Here is a 9,191-nt window from a genome sequence, read left to right as displayed (position 1 = left end):
GGCGTAGGTTTTGCATCCAACATCTTGGCACGAGATAAGATATCCAAAGCATATCTTGACTGATTTAGGAAAAGACCATATTCAGTGTAGGTAACCTCCAGTCCTAGAAAGAAGTTGATTTTTCCAAGATACTTAATGGCAAATTCTTAGTTGATGCATGATATAAACAAAGTGAGAGTAGATTGTTGATTTCCCGTGAGGATTAGGTCATCAACATACACAAGAAGATACATGACACTTGACCCACGTTTGAAAATGAGTAACAACACGATTGCATAAGAAACCACTATGTGTAAGGAACGAGCTTAGCCGATGAAACCATGCCCTGGGAGCCTGTTCAAGGCTATAAATGGCTTTATTCAGATTACACACGTGAGAAGGAAAACGAGGATCAACAAAGCCAGTGGGTTGTTCCATAAAAACATTTTCATTGAGATGACCATATAAAAAAGCAATATTGACATCTAATTAATGAAGAGGCCAGTTATTTATGAAAGCTAGTCCAAGAACAGTACAAACATTGGTTGCTTTAACAACCGGACTAAACGTATGAGAGAAGTCAAAGCTAGGAATTTGAGTAAAGCCTTGAGCAACTAATCGCGCTTTATGCCACTCAATTGTACCATCTGATCTATATTTAGTGTGAAATATCCATTGGAAACCAACAATGTTAGCATTAGATGGACGAGGAACTAGAGACCAAGTGTTATTTTTAAAAAGTGCATTGATCTCATTTGTCATCGCCTGAATCCATTTCACGTCCTTTGATGCTGTGAGAAAGGTTTTGGGACCAGTAACAACAAATAAGGCTCTATGAAGTGGAATATAATCCATGTGAGCTAAATCGATATGATAACGAGACTTAAAAATCCCCGTTTTTGTCTGGGTTATCATAGGATGCGACGGTGCAACAACTTGTTCCGGAGTAGAAGTAGCGAAAGTTGATAATGTGGGAGAGTTTGGAGGAGTGGTTTTTGGGGTAGTAAGTTGTGTGGAAGTGGGTGTGGAGGAAGAGTGCGGTTCGACGGAGGAACAGGAAGGTTGATCAGTGGGTTTGATGGAAGGATGCGTGGTTTGTAGGGTAGTAGGTGGCATGGAAGTGGGTGTGAAGGAAGAGTGCGGTTCAACGGAGGAAAGGGAAGGTTCATAGGTGGGTTCGATGGAAGGAGGTTGGATGGTGGGTCCGGTTTCTATGGATGGAGATTGGATGGTATGGCCGGTTAGAGAGGTGGGTCAGTAGTAGTTGGACTCGTATCGGTGGTGGAGGAAACCGTGGGGTTGTTAACATAATTTGGGCCTAATGAAGTATTAACGGGACGGGTAGTTGGGTCGGTTTGGTTGGGAGAAAAACTAGATTGGGTCGTTTATGTGTGTAAAGGATGTGGCTGGTTGGTAAAAGGAAGAAAAGGAATAATAGTAGGGTGACTTCTAACATAAGGTGATGAGGTGAAATCAAAGGAGGTGTTGAGGAATGTGAGATGTTAATTGTGGGAGACGTATCTAAAAAGGTGGATACATCCAGCAATATCAATAGATGTAGCAACGGTAGACGAGTCAAATGGAAAATAAGACTCATCGAAACGAGCATGGCAGGTAACATAGATGCGAGAAGTGAATGCGCCAATACATATATAGCCCTTATATTTAGTACAATACCCAAGAAACACACAAGGAATGCTTCAGGGAGATAACTTATTAGCGGCATAATCCCGAAGAAACGGAAACACACGATAACCAAATGTCTAAAAAGAGGCATAACCCAGATTTTGGTGATATAATAGTTCAAATGGAGACTTACCGGATAATAAGGTGGAGGGTAATCGATTAATGATGAAAACCGCCGATTGGGTGTGGTAACGTGGAACCAAGTTCGATGATGTGGCAGAACATGATTGGGTATGGTGAGTGATGGAAAGTGAAGCACCCACACCCCCTTAGTGCTATATATTTATTTTCTATTTGATGCATGAAAGTGTGAGTTCATAATTTTTTTTCACCGGTGCACATTTTCGATTCCAAACTTTCACCAAGCTTGGGACCTAGAACCAATAGGGAGGTGGAACCCTAGAACTACGAATAGTTATATGCGATAACTAATGGGTAAGTTCAATCATTTGTATAAAAGAACCATAATTTACATAGTCTATTAGTTAAATACATCAGTTAGGCCGGTGGGTGTGGCAAGCCGCCACCCTCCCACATCATCGACACGATAGCGCCCCTGGGGTGCCACCATCCATACCGCACGATTTTAAGGGGGGGGGGCGCCATCAATGTCTCGCCAGCACGTTAACCGAGGTAAATTGCTTTGATCGAGGGGTGTTTGGTCAAAGTTACCGTTGAATGGTAACATTCAATTTAAAAAAATAAATTAATTTCAGACTTTATAAATTCACCTATAAATACCCCACTTTTTTCCATAATTTTCATCCCTTCTACCTCAATCTTTATACAAAATCTCTACACTTTTTTTATATAATCACACAATGTTTCCCAACAACCAAAACGCGTGGGATCCGACGCATCCGTTTTGGCAAAGTGCGCCAAACAACGAGCAAGAAAACCGTTATTGAAGAGACCCGCTATAACGCTTCGCATATTTGTACTTTCCCAATTTAGTAATCATTGTTGTACTTTCTATTTTTAGACACTTGTACTCTTGTTGTATTCTATTACACTTCATCCCGATTTAGTAATCATTGTTGTACTTTCTATTTTTAGACACTTGTACTCTTGGTGTATTCTATTACACTTCAATTTGTAACCCGAGACCATGGATCATGATGAAAATGCAATCATTTTAATCATATTCGTGTTATTCATGTTAAAATTATGTGCAAACCTTTAATCATAATTCGCATTTTGAATGCTATGTGATGCATGATTCTTGATCCTTCATTACATATAGATGCTTATTATACGAAAAACTGATTAAAACACGTAAAATAATCAAACATGAAACACAAAACATTGAAATGGAGTAGGTTCGCACGGATCGAGTAGATCCGCACGGATCTGCAGATCCACTCCAAGAGTCGATCCGCACGAACCCAGTCCATCCGCCCGAAATGTTTGGAAACCTTAATTTTCCCCGAAATGTTTGCAAACACTCTCAAGCTTTCCCTTGGCGATAAGAACTTGATGTAAGGGTTTTCTTTCAATTCAATTACATTTCATCACATTTCCTTGCACTTCATCATGAGTTCTTCAACTTTTCACAAACCTTCTTGATCCAACCTATCTCAAGGATGGTTTCCAACTAGTTTCCTTGGGCAAACTGCTGTTGGAGCATCACAATATGAGATCGAATCAAGATTGATAAGAATATAAACATTTTACAACTTAATCATAACATTCTTTTCGATTATTACTCGATCTTGAAGGAATTTGGAACCCATCAGGCCGTTAACTCAGTTCATAGTTAAGGATCTGCATTAGGGTTAATTTCCATCAAGAAACGATCCGATTAAATGGATCAAACATATGTTTTAACAAGAATGGTAGGTTCGCGCGGATGGACTTAAGTCCATGCGTACGAACGGACAAACTTCTACGTGATCTGCGTTGATTTTTTTTTCATTTATATTTTCACACATGATTTGATCGTTTTATTCACTAATTTGAACAATTTACTTAACGGCTGCAAATGATTCAGGTTATAAATTAAACTGTACATGAAATTTACAGTCGATTCGCACGAACGGACTAAGTCCATCCACACGATTCGGCCACCTGCTAAACTAAACCATTTTATCGTCTGTTTTAAACATCAGCTACTACTGTCACACCCCCAAAATACCACCTGCGGGAACTCCGCGAGGCGTGTTACGCATCAGAGTCTGAGCCACCAATCACATTGAACCAATAATAATTATTTAAATAAACATGTCGTTAATTACCAATAGAAAATGTCAAACATAATATTAATTCCCAAAGAGTTGTATAGCGGAAGCATGTAATAAATCGTTTAGCAATTGTTTCATAATAATACTCAAAACCAATGTATCAAATATAAGTAATCCAATAGCCTCGATCCATGACCACTCCAGCACTCCCAGATAGCAAGTCCATGTCTTGTATTCTAACAACCTGCAAGCATGCAGACAAGTGTGTCAGACGACGCTGGTGAGTTCAAAGTTTAGTTAACGTGTTTTGTTACCGGGTATATGTTAAGTCAGTTCAACGTTATGATTTGATGCGGTTCATAACTTGTTAAGATACCCTAGGGAGTGTGCCCATATGTATCCGGGAAGTGTGTCCCTCAATAACCTGGAGTGTGTCCAGCCCCCAATGCCCCTAACCAAGCATTGGTAGTGATCGATCCCATGTACAATAACCAAGACCCAATTACATTGTTTACCCAAGATTCCCTTTCCAAACGTTTACTAGTTGTCCCAAACCACCGGGACGCATGCTTGAGGAATGCAGTGAACTCACCTTGGTTTGCTCGGTAAGATTAACCACTCGCTCACACTTAATCAGTCAAGTCCTAATTATTCACATGTATTTGATCAGTTGATATTCATGAAGTTGGCACGTATGTGTAATCACAAAGGACAATGCATCGATAATCACCAAGTAGCACATTGTACACATTCAAGCTCATATAAGTCAGCAGTTAAATATCTCAGTTAACTTCTAACAGAGTTAAGTCAGATTACTGTGCAAATTATTCAAGTCGGCGAAACACAGATTGACGAAACATACCATGTTTCGTCAAACACCCTTTGGCGAAACTGATTCTGTCTCGTCGACTTCCCTTGGCGAAACACCCTCTCTGTTTCGTCAACTACCCCTTGACGAAACAAGATTCTGTTTCGTCAATATTTCTGTTTCGTCAAACAAGTCAGTTACATCGACATCAGTTACGTCAATTAGTAATTACGTCAATCATACCGATCAGTTACAGTATCAACCCAGAAACCCTAATCATCTTCAGCCGTTACACATCAATATCATACGATCACACTATCATCATTAATCACATATCATTACGCAGTCATTATCATTCACAAAGAAGATCGTTAATCTAAACAAAGCGTATCATCATAACCAATCATCTAGCATGAACCCTAGGTCACGAGATAGTCATGTGTAGCCTAGATCGAGACATACGGATTCGGTAACCATGTTTCTTTTAATCACGATATCACCGATAATATACCACATCACATCAACATCAACCAACGCATTCAAGGATCTCATCATATATATTTCAACATCATAATTCTGATTTCATATAGTTAACTGACCCTAATTCAAACACATAAGACCTCAATTAAAGATATGCATACAATAGAGTTTACACTAACCGATTCAAGATGAACAAATAAGGATTCAATAGGGAAGATGATGATGAAGGATGGATGTTGCCGTCACACAGTGGATAGAGCTCCTAGGGTTTTTCTTATTTGCCAAAAAGTATACAACTGAAGTCTGTTCACGTTAATATGTACAATTTACCGTACTGGGCCCGAACTGGGCCTTGGCGAAACTGGGCCGGCGAAACACATCCTGTTTCGTCGAGCTATGGTTGACGAATCACACTCCTGTTTCGTCGAAGAGTGTTTGGCGGAACAAGCTTTTGTTTCGTCGAGTATGTTATGACTATGCAATTCTGTTTAGTCAGGTTGTGAAGGTTATACAATACTTAACTAGTTCCAGTGTGTACTAACAGGTTCACATAATATTATTAACACATAAACATGCAGTACTCACGATACATTACATCATATCACAATGTGTACAATACAAGTCAATATCGAAAACTCGAGTTGTCACATCATCCCCAACTTGAAAGAAATTTCGTCCCGAAATTTGATAAGCCATCCGCAATACGATGCGATGCTAATCAGGTTGCGATGCTAATCGGGATGACTGTGCATTTTCCGCGGGTGTCACATCATCCCCAACTTGAATGGGAATTTCGTCCCGAAATTCACTAGTTACATGAGATCTAGCATTGCTAGGCTTGGTCTTGTCTTTGGGAAACAAATGTGGATACTTACGTTCCATCTGGTCCTCGCGTTCCCACGTGAACTCCGGACCACGTCTTGAGTTCCAACGAACTCTCACAATGGGTATACGGCTGTGCTTACGAACTTTAACTTCCCGATCCATAATCTCAATTGGTTCTTCGACAAACTGCAACTTGTCATCTATTTTTCAGCTCTTGAAATGGTACAACTAGTGTTTCGTCAGCCAAACACTTCTTTAATTGCGACACGTGAAACACATCGTGAACGTTACCCAACTCAGCAGGTAATTCCAACCTGTAGGCCACCTTTCCAATTCGTTCCAAAATTTTGAAAGGTCCTACGTAACGAGGGTTTAGTTTGCCGCGTTTCCCAAAACGCACCACACCCTTCCAGGGTGAGACCTTTAACATAACGCGATCATTAACTTCAAATTCCAGAGGTTTACTATGCTTGTCAGCGTAGCTTTTCTGACGGTCGCGAGCTGCGGCCATACGGTTTCGGATCTGCACAATGTTTTCTGATGTCTCAAGCACAAGTTTAGGGCCTGTGATCTGACTATCACCCACCTCAAGCCAACAGAGAGGTGAACGACATTTTCGTCCGTATAGTGCTTCGAACGGAGCTGCCTTAATACTTGTATGGTAGCTGTTGTTGTAGGAGAATTCTATCAACGGTAAGTGCTTCTCCCATCCTTTCCCAAATTCGAGTACGCATGCCCGCAGCATGTCTTCAAGTGTCTGGATGGTGCGCTCGCTTTGACCATCCGTCTGCGGGTGGTAAGCGGTACTCATGTCGAGTCGTGAACCGAACGACTTATGCATGGCTTGCCAAAGATCAGACGTGAAACGTGGATCCCGATCTGAGATGATAGAAGTTGGTACCCCATGTCTAGAGACGACTTCTTTAAGATAAACCGCTGCTAGCTGCGAAAACTTGTCTGTTTCCTTGATTGCCAGGAAATGTGCTGACTTCGTGAGACGATCAACCATCACCCAAATGGTATCGTTACCAGCCTGAGTTCTTGGTAGTCCTGTCACGAAATCCATGGCGATCTGTTCCCACTTCCATGTGGGTATCTCCGGTTGCTGTAGTAGACCCGAGGGCTTTTGATGTTCCGCTTTGACTTTCGCACAAGTCAGACATTTGCTGACATAAGCTGCTATATGAGCTTTCATGCTAGGCCACCAGTATGTAGTTTTCAAGTCGTGGTACATCTTATCTGATCCAGGATGTACGGAGTAACGTGATTTATGTGCCTCATCCATTACAAGTTCTCGTAAGTCACCATAGAGTGGAACCCAGATGCGTCCGGTTACGTAGTAAGCACCGTCTCCCTTTTTCTCTAGTCGTTGCCTTGAGCCGCGTAAAGCTTCAGCTCGAACGTTCTCTGGTTTCAACGCTTCTAACTGAGCGTTTCGTATCTGGGAAGGAAGATTGGATTGGATCGTGAGTTGCAATGCTCGTACACGCCTAGGTGCATTAATCTTTCTGCTGAGGGCGTCAGCTACGACGTTCGCCTTGCCCGAATGATACTTAATGGCACATTCATAATCATTCAATAATTCAACCCATCGCCGTTGCCGCATATTCAATTCTTTCTGGTCGAAGATATGCTGAAGACTCCTATGGTCGGTGTAGATGGTGCATTTGGTACCGTACAGATAGTGCCTCCAGATCTTCAACGCAAATACCACCGCTCCTAACTCCAAGTCGTGTGTCGTGTAGTTTTTCTCGTGAATCTTCAACTGTCGCGAGGCATAGGCTATCACCTTCTCGCGTTGCATTAACACACAACCGAGACCTTGAATCGATGCATCACAGTAGACCACAAAATCTTCGGTACCCTCTGGTAAAGACAAGATTGGTGCACTGCAAAGTTTCTGTTTTAACAACTGGAAAGCCTCTTCCTGCTTCGTTCCCCAAGAGTACACCGTGTTCTTCTGTGTTAGCGAAGTGAGAGGTTGCGCGATTTTCGAGAAATCTCTAACTAAACCTTCGATAGTATCCAGCGAGACCAAGAAATTGGCGCACCTCAGAAGGAGTCTTTGGTGCCGCCCAATTCTTAACTGCATCTACTTTTGCAGGATCTACATGTATCCCTTTTTCGTTAACGACGTGGCCAAGGAAATGCACTTCTCGAATCCAAAAATCGCACTTAGAAAACTTTGCATACAGCTGTTCCCTTCTCAAAAGTTCCAGGATGAGACGTAGGTGACGCTCGTGATCCTCCTTGTTCTTTGAATAAACTAAGATGTCGTCGATAAACACTATAACAAACTCGTCAAGATATGGCTTACATACGCGGTTCATGAGATCCATGAAAACCGCTGGTGCATTTGTCAATCCAAACGGCATAACCAAAAACTCGTAGTGTCCGTAGCGCGTTCGAAAAGCAGTCTTGGGAACATCTTCCTCTCTAACTCGCACCTGATGATAACCCGATCTTAAGTCGATCTTCGAGTAGAAACTTGACCCTTGTAGTTGGTCAAACAAGTCGTCGATGCGTGGCAATGGATAACGGTTCTTAATGGTTACTTTGTTGAGCTCTCGATAATCGATACACATACGGAATGATCCGTCTTTCTTCTTTACAAACAGAACTGGAGCTCCCCAAGGCGAAGAACTGGGTCGTATGAAACCTCTATCCAATAATTCCTGCAGCTAATTAGACAGTTCCTGTAGCTCCCCAGGTGCTAACCGTTATGGAGCTCGAGCAATTGGGGCCGCTCCTGGCGCCAGATCAACCTGAAATTCTACTTGACGGTGAGGAGGTAGCCCTGGTAACTCCTTTGGGAACACATCAGTGAAATCCCGTACCATTGGCAGATCCTCGATCCTTCTTTCCTCGGACTGAGCGTTAGTAACTAAAGCTAACATTGCAGGATACCCCTTTTGTAGATACTTCTGCGCATGCATAGCCGAGATAATACCAACCATCGTCCCACTACGATGCCCTTGAACCGATAATGACTCCCTATTGGGGAGAGGAATACGCACGACCTTCTCCTTACACAAAATTTCCGCTTGGTGCTTAGACAGCCAATCCATGCCTACCACTATATCGAAACTACCGAGCGTAACGGGAAGGAGATCAATATCAAACACTTGACCCACGAGATCTAGTTTGCACCCGAAAAGGACATTCGAGGCTTCTATCGTCTTACCATCTGCTAGTTCTACTACTTGCTTAACTTCAAAAGGTGTTGGGGTTAT

This window comes from Helianthus annuus, chromosome 14 (genome assembly GCF_002127325.2).
Source record: "Helianthus annuus cultivar XRQ/B chromosome 14, HanXRQr2.0-SUNRISE, whole genome shotgun sequence".
NCBI lineage: Eukaryota > Viridiplantae > Streptophyta > Magnoliopsida > Asterales > Asteraceae > Helianthus > Helianthus annuus.
Note: the sequence above shows the minus strand (reverse complement) of the source record.